Source organism: Dermacentor albipictus, unplaced genomic scaffold (assembly GCF_038994185.2).
Source record: "Dermacentor albipictus isolate Rhodes 1998 colony unplaced genomic scaffold, USDA_Dalb.pri_finalv2 scaffold_13, whole genome shotgun sequence".
Taxonomy (NCBI): domain Eukaryota; kingdom Metazoa; phylum Arthropoda; class Arachnida; order Ixodida; family Ixodidae; genus Dermacentor; species Dermacentor albipictus.
This window is the reverse complement of record NW_027225567.1, coordinates 6,377,631-6,387,699: the sequence shown is the minus strand read 5'-3', so window position 1 is coordinate 6,387,699 and position 10,069 is coordinate 6,377,631. Positions and strand designations below refer to the sequence as shown.

Genomic DNA, 10,069 nt, shown 5'->3' with positions numbered 1-10,069 from the left:
CCCGCAGGATCGTCTGTGTCCATGCTGTGCACTGACTGACCGGGCCTACCGAGGCGTGGTGTCTTTTGTCTTAGCTGCTATTTCGAACGCAGTGATTAGCGATGTGGTCTCGTTGGTTAGAGTATGGTGCAGATAGCAGTAGTACTCACTCAGGTGACGCTTAACTTCCGATGAAAATGCACAGAGCTGGGGAGCTGGAGCCGCCGGGGTCTCGAGGCCAGCCGTGCCGCTCGCGGTGCCTTGGGGGCCCCCGGCTGGGGGCGGCGGTTCGAGTCGAAGTACGTGCCGTGGAGCAGCGGTTAGGCACGTCTGACCTCGACGAGCGCGCGTGGTGTTCTCTTCGTTTTTGGTAGAGGCCGTGCCGTGTCTATCACAAGTCGTCTGAAAGGTTCTGTTATTGATAGCGCTTCCTTTAGCGGAGCTTTCCAAGTTTGTCCTGGTTTACTCGAGCTCTAGTAGGCATCGCATGATCTTGCAAAGTTTTCTACGTCTTTGAAACAGCCAGGCCATTAGTCTTCCATAAGCAATCTTTCCTTTGATTTGTTTATGCCTAGGTGGCCGGACCACCCATTTCCATGACAGAGACTCAGAAGGTCCTCCCTGCGCTTTCTATGTACGACGAACTGATCTAGAATCCTACCCTTTCGGTCTCTGTAGTGCCGATAGAACAATCCTTCTCTCACATGTATCGTCACGTTGCGCCTAGCAATGCCTTCTTTAGCTGTGTCACGTAATTTAGCTAAGCTCTCATCATTCTTTTGCTCGGCTTCCAGTGACTCTCTATCCACACGTAAGAGCTGATCAAAGTTTTTGAGGCTGGTGATAATAACGACCCTGTCTCGCTTGCGATTGCGTCCGCTTGCTCTTCCTGCAGGCTAGAACTTTCACACTCTAGTGCTACGCTCTCACTGAGCTGCTCAGCTGGCAGGCTCTCCTCAACTGTTCTTTTGTCCCTCAGGCCTAGCTCAGATTCAGGTATTGAAGTTATCCCCTTTTCTGCTTCCGCTGGAGGAGCTTGTGCATTTTCAGCCGAAAGAGCCGCGATCTTACGAGCTTGGCCTTGCGTCAACGCCTGTACTCCGCCCTCTCCCAGTTTAAGCCCTTTGTCACGCAGTAACTGATTCGAACGATTCGAAAAAATGTAAGGGTACTGCGAACACAAAAATTTTTAAACTGTAGCTTCGGTCACGAGCTCCCCGAATGGTCCACTGATTTGGACTTTGGCCATGGGCAGACACACGCTGTGTTCTTCTACAACCTGTTTGTCCATGCTACTTCTCCGGTGAAGTCATCTAGCGTCACGTAAGACGGATGGACAATGTCCATCGTGGCGGCACTGTCTCTTAGCACCCTGCATGGTTTGCCTTTAACTTGCAGGTCGTGAAGATATGGGCTTAAAAGTTCCATATTCTCGTCTTTTTCCTCCACGTAGAAGAAAACTACGCTAGGCTTCCCGCAGTTTACCGCGATATATCGTAGTTTGTGGCAGTTGTAGCAGCGAATCGGTCTGAAAGATGTAAATTTTCTTTTCTGCTCTTTTTGTACGGTTTCCCCGTTTGATTTCTCCCCGCTCTTTTCTTAGGGCTTTTCCTGGACGTCTACAGGCTCCGGTCGTTTAGTCTGCGAACCCTTTTTGAACGGAAATGGTTTCCGTGGTCCATTTCGACCATCCCAGTTTCCATCCTCGGTGTTCAGTTTTCTACGCGTTGCGTACTCTTCGGCTAATTCAGCCGCCCTTTCCACAGTGTTTACATTCCCTCTGTCTTGCACCCACAGCTTCAGAGATTGCGGGATGCTTCTGTAAAACTGTTGTAGACACATGCATTCAATAATCGTGTCTCTGCTCACGTACGCTTCCGCGCTTTTCAACCATTCGACTAGGTTTGCCTTTAAGCTATATGCGAACTCCGGATATCCCTCACTATCCTTCTTGCCTGTGCTTCTAAAGCTTTGCCGAAAAGCTTCGGCTGAAAGGCGGTATTTCTTCAGAAGACTAGCCTTGACCTTCACCTAATCATATGCATCTTCCGCACTGAGTCTGGCGATTACTTCCCCAGCCTCACACGGCAACATAGACAGCAACCACTGTGGCCATGTACTCGGACCGAAGTTCACCTTCTCGCAAGTCGGTTCAAAATTTCATAGGAACAAGCCTATGTTGTTCCCGAACTCAAATGGCTTTAACAGCCTGTCCATGTGGTATGATTCTGCCTCTCTTGATCGTCCCAGAGCACCTTCACTTCCTTGAGACTCCAAACGTTTGCTTTCATGTTCAAGTTGCCTTTTTCTTAACTCGCGATCTTTCTCGCCTTCCTCTCTGTCCCGTTCTTCTGTCGGTCTGTCCCGTTTCTCTCTTTTCCTAAAAAGTTCTAATCCGATTTCAATGTCATAGTCCCTGGCCTGTTTGGAAATCAGCTGCAACAATTCCGATTTTAGCATTTCCTTGCGTACCTCCAGGCCCAGTTCCTCACCCACAATGAACAATTAGTCACTCAGCAGTGCCCTTAACTCCATGATTGCTGCTTTACTGCCTTGGTCCTGCTCATACCAAGGTAAACACAACCTAGCTAACAATCAACAAGCCAGCTTCCCTACTGTTCTAAACAGAACAACCACAAAATGAAGCCTAGAGAGTCAAAGCAAGAACCAAGCACTGACCGCAGACACAGCACCACGTCGCAAAGTCCGTCGCACCGCTGCCAGCGAGTTGTAAGGGTTGGGGTTGGGCATGAAATAGATGGTAGCTGGCCCATGCCGTCGTCCGTCTCATCCACGCTGACGAAGTTGTTGAAGGGAGGGACTTGTTCTGATCGAGAACGAGGAATATGTGATTTATTTACAATATCTACATGAAGGGTGGAGAACGTTACAGTTCATCAGTCTAGCATGACTGAAAGAGAATGCACTCCAAGCAGCCGTAAACGGCTCCTTGAAAAAACTCTGTCCTCCCTAGATCTTACGGGGGTGAGGGAAAACTGCCGTTCAACCTTCGACCAATGGGAGCGTCCAAAGTCATCGTAGCCGACCCGCCTTTGCGGGGGAGGATTTACGCACTCACTTCCGCACAGGTTTCACTGAACACACCGAGGTGAGAGGGTACTCGGAGACAGGGGCTTGCCCCGAGCAGGCGTCTCTTGATCCCAGAGTTGACCCCGCAGTCAGCGGCCGCCGCGTTTGTCCAATGATTGTGACGACTTCTGGGGCCCGTGAGACCACACCGCAAAACATACCCTTCCAGAAGTTCGCCTGCTCCGAACAAACCGTAAAGGCCACGGCGAATCTACCAACAATACACGGTCCGCCGAACGTGGCTAGACATACTGGCGCCGGTCGGCTGTTGACGAGGCCCATTGTCGTTTTTACAAAGGGAGTCGTCGCAACGGGCTGGGAAGGGTTCCAAGGTTCCTTCTCCGAAGATCGCTACCCCTGCAGCTGCGGTGGGCTGCGAAAATTTTGCAGATCGGTACACCAGCAGGCCGATCGTAAGTGTGTCAATAAGTCAGTTTCTAAAGCGGACACAGTAGGCAAGCTTCGTGCGCTTGCATGGGAGCTGCGACTGACGCAACGAAACTCGGCTGACCGTTCAGAAACCAGCGCGTTTGTGGATCCCCACCTACAGCTCCACATTCTGTTATGTTTACCACGACGTGACATAAATTATAGTACCTGGATGCGCGTGGAGACAGAGCGTGTTTTGCCACCCTATTCTAGGTCGTCTATCGGTCGGAGTGGCGTTCTCGAATACATGCTCCTTTTACATGTATGAATGGTCTATAGTACCGAATGGGAAGTTTCTGCGTTCTCGGAGAGAGAACACTGCGCGAGTGCTCTAAGTGCTATCAGCGCTTCCGTTTCAGTGTTTAAGGAACACTGCTCTCCACCTTGTTTGACACATTCGGCGTCAGTCAGCAAACTTCTTCTCACAGACAACAGAATTCTCGAATCTTGGTCCAAATAGACATCGGTCCGAGTAACCTTACAAGCACTACCGCGATCTTTGAAAGCGTCGGCACTGCGTGGCAGACTGCGGTGGTTGTCAGGCGCCTCATCGAGTGCGCGAGGACGGTTCCTTTCCGCAGCTTTGTTTTTTTGCCCTTTCATCTCATCTTTCCAGCCGCTCCCCGTAGCCAACCGGAGATATATTTTGGCTAAAGCTCTCGTGTATTAACATTCATTTCTCTCTCTCTCCTATATATATATATATATATATATATATATATATATATATATATATATATATACGCACCTTGTTCTTCTTACTCCCTGCACTCCTATGGCCACACGAAAACATCAGAAAAGCGAGTTTTTTTGTCGGGCACGCGCAGTGCTTCTCAATAATAGTGAGTCTGCGATGCGCGCATATACGGCCATCTCGAAAACTAGCTCTGCGCTGTGCGCGGAACTGACGCCCCCTGCGCGGCACGGCACCGCCGATGCCCCTTGAGCAGTCAGTACATGCAGATGAAGCGCCACAGAAACGGGGAGCTTGGACTGCGAGGGGGTGGTCATACCCATGCGCGTGCTGATACGACCTCGACCAACTATACACCGTTTTTAAACAGTCGTCGTGCGTAGGCTGCGTAGAAAAAGCACGGTGTCCTCCGGCCTATGTACGCGCATGCTCTTTCCGTGCGCGACTGGTAACTGTAGACTATATAGACTGCTAAGTTCTGAAAAGTAGCTCACCTGGAGACGAACTCTGCCCCGCGTGTCTTATTTCCACGGATGTATCGCCCGTGGACGAGAGGGACTACGAGAAAGAAATACAAAACAAGCACATTTTGGACGTGGGCACGTCTTCCCCGCGGTGCAAAGAAGCAGGTTTTATTCGAGATCTGAGCAAAGCTTCTGTGTCTTTTCCTCCTCTTCTTTTCCACCTTCCTTTGACTAGAAAGCTGCCAATGTGCAGGAGTACCGAGACTGGTGGTTCTACGGTTCCGGCGCCCCTTTCTTGTGCTTGAAGCCCGTGGCACTGAAACAATGAGAAATAGACACACAGACATGAAAATCAACCCGGCCAAAAATAACGTACAGCGCGAAGGAGAAGGACAGCGATAGACGACATACACAGCGCTGCCATTTCAGCCATAGTGGAACAGCTTCTGAGGCGCACAAAACGAGATGCTCCCGCGTAATCAGGGAACCAGCGGGCTGAAAGACGCAGGTTTGCAGTGCTGCCGTATGTGCATGATGTCTCCCATAGGCTAAAGAAAATTGGGCAGCGTGCAGGAATCACAGTCGTTTCTCAGCCCCGGAAAAATTGGCAAGGCTCTGTAAGCGTGTAAACGCGCCTAAATCGCATCAGAGTTGTTGTTCTGTCGGGCACAGAAAATGTTTGATGACGTACACAATGAATGTAGTCTACCAAATTCCCCTGTCTTGCGGCAGTAAATATGTTGGACAGACAGGCAGGTGCTTAAACGCTCGACTAAGGGAGCACTGTAACAACGTCCGCAGCACTGTACAAGGCCACTTGGGCATCCATTGCCGGGAGTGCGGCTGCGTGCCATTCTTTGAAGATACTGATGTTTTAGTGAGACACAGCTCACAGCTCACCCGGGAAATTGTGGAAGCTGATTTCATCAGAAAACTTGGTAGTATTTGCGTTAGTGCTCCTTCTATCGCGCTGAACCCTGGTGAAGTCACGTATCTAAACAGATAGAAATCGTAATGCTTAATGTTTTTATTTTTTTCAGGTGACCATGCTCTTAGTACAGTGACTTGCTGTTAGAACACCCGATGTGACAGCGCTGTGTATGTCGTCTATCGCTGTCCTTGTCCTTCGCGTTGTACGTTATTTTTGATCATGAATTACCAACTAGCCCAAGCAACCACCCTAGTTCAACCCGGCATTCTTGAAGACCGATGCGGAGGTGTCAACGCACTTTGCAACGACCCCGCGTTGTAGGCGCCAAGGCATGAGACTAGCGCTGGTTTGAGAGCGATGGAGATTACCCGAGTAAAGTGAGGCAATGGCGGATTGCGCTGTCGCTAAGATCTTTTCGTCTCGTTTCGCTCAGGCAAATTTCGTTGAATGAGGATAGGAAGCGGATATACAATAAAAAACAAAACAAAAACAAAAGGCAATTGGGTTAATTGGAATCGACAGTCAAGCTGCCCTTGAGGCGAGCCTACTGGGCTGCGGACGACCCGCGAAATTCCCCCATCTCTAATCCTTTCCCCCAATCCCTACACAGCTGCTGCATTCCCGAAACACTGGCTTATAAGGTCGTGCACATCGCTCACTGAACTCAAAAATGACCTGTACGATCGATGAGTACTTTCAGCTGCTGCGTTCCGAGAGTCTTCAGCAACTGTGCAACTGCACGTTTTTGAGATGTCGTCTGGACAGTGACGAGACTCGATTCTTGTAAAGTCGCGTGGTCACGAACTAAATATTTTCGGATTAAAGTTTGCAAGCCTCGACACCAAGCCGCGCTGTTTCCTGCGGCACGCCAAATATTTTTCAGAGCCCTGAGAGTGCAATCCGCATTCACTTTAGGGCTATCCATCAGTTTTACTTATGGACTTACTCGGACAGAAGCAATGCTGTTGTACCGCATCCGAACAGACTGCGCGTACACCCCGGCTTGGTTATTCAGGACCCGGTGATGCGCTTCCCCGTTCTGTGCCTTCTGTGGTGACATCGCCGATATCGAACATTTCATTTAGATATGCCCGCAGTTCGACACAGAAAAGAAAGCGATGGTCGACAGCCTGAAAAAGAATGGTCTTTCGCACAGGTGTTTTGAAGACATCGTTTTCCGCGGAGGGCCTGCGGCAATCAGGAAGAGGGTGCAACGACTACTGCTTGCCGTTAGGCGAGACACGGGGCTCTTCGACACCTGGTGACACACACAGTGACATTCACAGGAGGCTCGGGCGTAACAATTGCCGGCTATGTATGCCAAGCTAACCAGACTTGCTGCAACACCGCCACCACCACGCGGCAACGATACTCGTACTGCAAAATATGCCCAAATTGACATCCATGGTCAGCCAAAATGACACAGACTTTCTTTTTATCACTATCTTTTGACAACCTCATGTTAATTTGATTCGTCACAATCCAATGAGAATAGATGGCGCTCTTAGGCCATTACTGACCCTTGCGCCATAAAAATCGATACATCAATGCCATTAACCAGAATCGTCTGACACCGTACATCTCGCATGATGGGTACGCGCTCTAAAAACTTTTACAACCTAAGGATGATAATTTGTCCCTTGCCTAACGCCCTTACCCTTAAGGTTAAAGAAAAAGCAATTTTTCTCATATTTCTCAAAAAAACTTCTCTCATATCCGCGATATGAGAGAAGCCTCAGTTGAAAACTGTGTGTTAAATCCGACCACCAGGTACGCGCTTGAATATCTGACACAAGAGTTCGACAGCGATAACTATTAGAGTTGATTTTGTGCGGTTTTCGTGCCGTCCGTCGCAACTATCCTTGTTTTTGCTTGTCACAAAGGATCGCCAAAAAGGAAAACATTTGTCCTCAGTAACGATTCGATCTTACCCTTTAAGGATGAACGTGCCAGCAATGGGGCAAACCAAGCACCCTCTATGCACCCATCAGCGTGTTAAAATGTTTAGAGTGCGCAGAGTTCCACCTGTTGAAAATGTTTAGAGCACAACTGTGTATATAGCGCGGTCCACTGGGTGCAAAAGGTTGCTGCCGAGCCCTGGTTTCGACGAAAAAGGGCGGCGCATTCGGTATGACTGCCACTGCGAGCCCGCTCAGTCCGATAAAACTTTAACATAACTTATTCACATCTGCTAGAAAGGAGAAATGAAAGTACATCCAACGCTATAGAGAGTCTCTGTATAGTGGCTAATTACAACGCCCGCGCGCTCCGGCAGTGATGCATCATTGTCGCACCCAGCAGGAGAGGAGCCCTTAAAGGTGATTAACACCGGCTTTATCGGAAATCCCAATCAGCGAAACAGCGAGAGGGACGCGAGCTCGTATACTGAAGGTGCTGCCCGTCCAGACAAGTCGCGCGGTTGCGTATCACACGCTGCATGTATTGAAAGGCGTGTCACGCGACTATCACGAAGAGGCCGCGATTAGGCTGAAGCTAACGAGGACTATACACACAGCTGCGCGCTGGTCAACGATTTAGAAGAGACGCTGTAACTAGCTTGTACTTACAACCGTTAATCACTAATGTCGCTTCTGCGGTAAGACGAGGAGGAAGCGAAAGGAATTGAGGAATGCGTGGACGTTTTTAACTAGCCTATTTTATCATGCACGTTCGAAATTGCTAGGGAAAGTGCGTCGCATGCAGATAAAACAAACGTCGCGGCGAGATGCATCCTAAATGCATACGCATCTCACCTGCAGTTTCCAGGATATTTTACTTTTCTTTCACTTGCTAGGGTATTTCTTGTGGGAAAACTGAAACTCGAAACTTGTTTTTCGCGCCGGCAGCGCTGTGAAACTTGTCAAAGAGGAATTCTGTTTTATTTATTTATTTATTTATTTACTTATTTATTTATTTATTTATTTATTTATTTATTTATTTATTTATTGTTTCTCATTCCACACTCGCTTTATTACTGCTCATTTTCGTAATTAACAATGCGCTCTGCAGTTCATTACATGCGAAGTTTTTTACATTGTAGAACTCCCAATCAAGACTGATACCAGATTTCTCTGCAACGGCACTAAGAAATGCAAGCGCAGATGTAGAGAAATGTGGAGAAATAGCGATTGCAGGGCTGCCTTTGAGTCACAGAATACAGCCCAGTGATTTGGTGACTTTTGCTGCACATACAGCACTCCGCTACGGAGGGCGGTGAGTTCGGACCCTGTCGATGTTCTGACGTGGCTGATCTTGAACTTTTACAGATTGACATCGACGGAATGAAGACTGCACCAGTAGAGCTTGTTAGAGTCGAAAAGCCGACTGCATAAATATGAACTCTATTGCATTATAAATCATGCAGTATATGTAGAGCGACTTGATTCAGGGCACAAGTCGGCAAGTTGGCAAGCCGCAGCTCATATGAACAATTGGTAGCAGAGATACAATTACGCTACCGTTGAGCAATAGAGAGAGGCCACGACATTGTATTTCGGTTGCTACCTGGACACTGCAACATCAGTGGCAATTATAGTGCCGACAAAGTGGCCCGTGAGCCATATGGAGAATGTGAAAGCACCTCGATATCATTGTCGAGAACGGATGCAGCGCGGCACCTCAGCGGTCTTGCCCATATTAACTCAAAGAAAATAGAACACACTGGAGTTCACTAACCGGCGCCTATGGGCCATGGACCCATACATGAGATTAAAACTTTTACACATCTTTAACCTACGGGAAGAAACGTTACTGTGCGGCCTGCGAGTATAGTTTCATTCACAAACGCCTACTCATTCCTAATAGAATGGAGAACAGTCCTAGTTGCAGCAAATGGGGTGTCGAAGAAACGACCAAACATCTCCTGTGTGACTGCCCCACATACGAAGACGTGAGGATTGCCTTTCGGACAGCTTTGGGGCTCTTAGATGACAGGCCTTTCACAGAGGGAAGATCTTGGGCCCGTGGCCTCGTGCGTCTGCTATGCGCAAGGCCACAAACGCGCTGCTGTGTTTCTTGAAATGCGCCAGCCTGTATGACCGCCTGTGACTGTCTCAGCGATGAATGCTTGTGTGTGTAACAGTTCAAACTGTGAACTCTTTTCTTCCTTCTCCTCTTTCAATCCCCTTTCGTCAGTGCATGCAGGGTAGCCTATACTGCGCTCAGCCTGGTTAATGTCCCTGCTGTTCCCTTATAATTTCTCTCTCTCTCTTTCTCTCTCTCTCCCTCTCTCTCTCTCTCTCTCTCTCTCTCTCAAGCACAGGAAGAATATCGCTCGGGACACGGATGGGAGAAGCCGAGCAGTCTGCATCTGCGATGGAAACAATAACGACATTAGCGCGATCGCCTGTGAATGTTATCATTGCTATTATAATGCGGTGCGTCTCACGCTTAATGCTTATGCGCACGCATAATGAGACACACGTACGAATGACGCAACGGACGTTGCGTCATTAAACGTTGTCGCTGGATTGAACGGGAAGA

The 10,069-nt window shown here is 48.8% G+C and overlaps 1 long non-coding RNA gene across 1 annotated transcript in view; it reads right to left on the bottom strand.

Annotated features, from left to right (window-relative positions):
• Window positions 1-4,779: 4,779 nt before the first annotated feature.
• Window positions 4,780-10,069, bottom strand: part of LOC135920369 (uncharacterized) — a 199,414-nt gene continuing 194,124 nt past the window's right edge. The window contains exon 3 of the long non-coding RNA XR_010570235.1: window positions 4,780-4,972. This is a non-coding gene — a long non-coding RNA (uncharacterized lncRNA). The remainder of the gene's footprint in view (window positions 4,973-10,069) is intronic.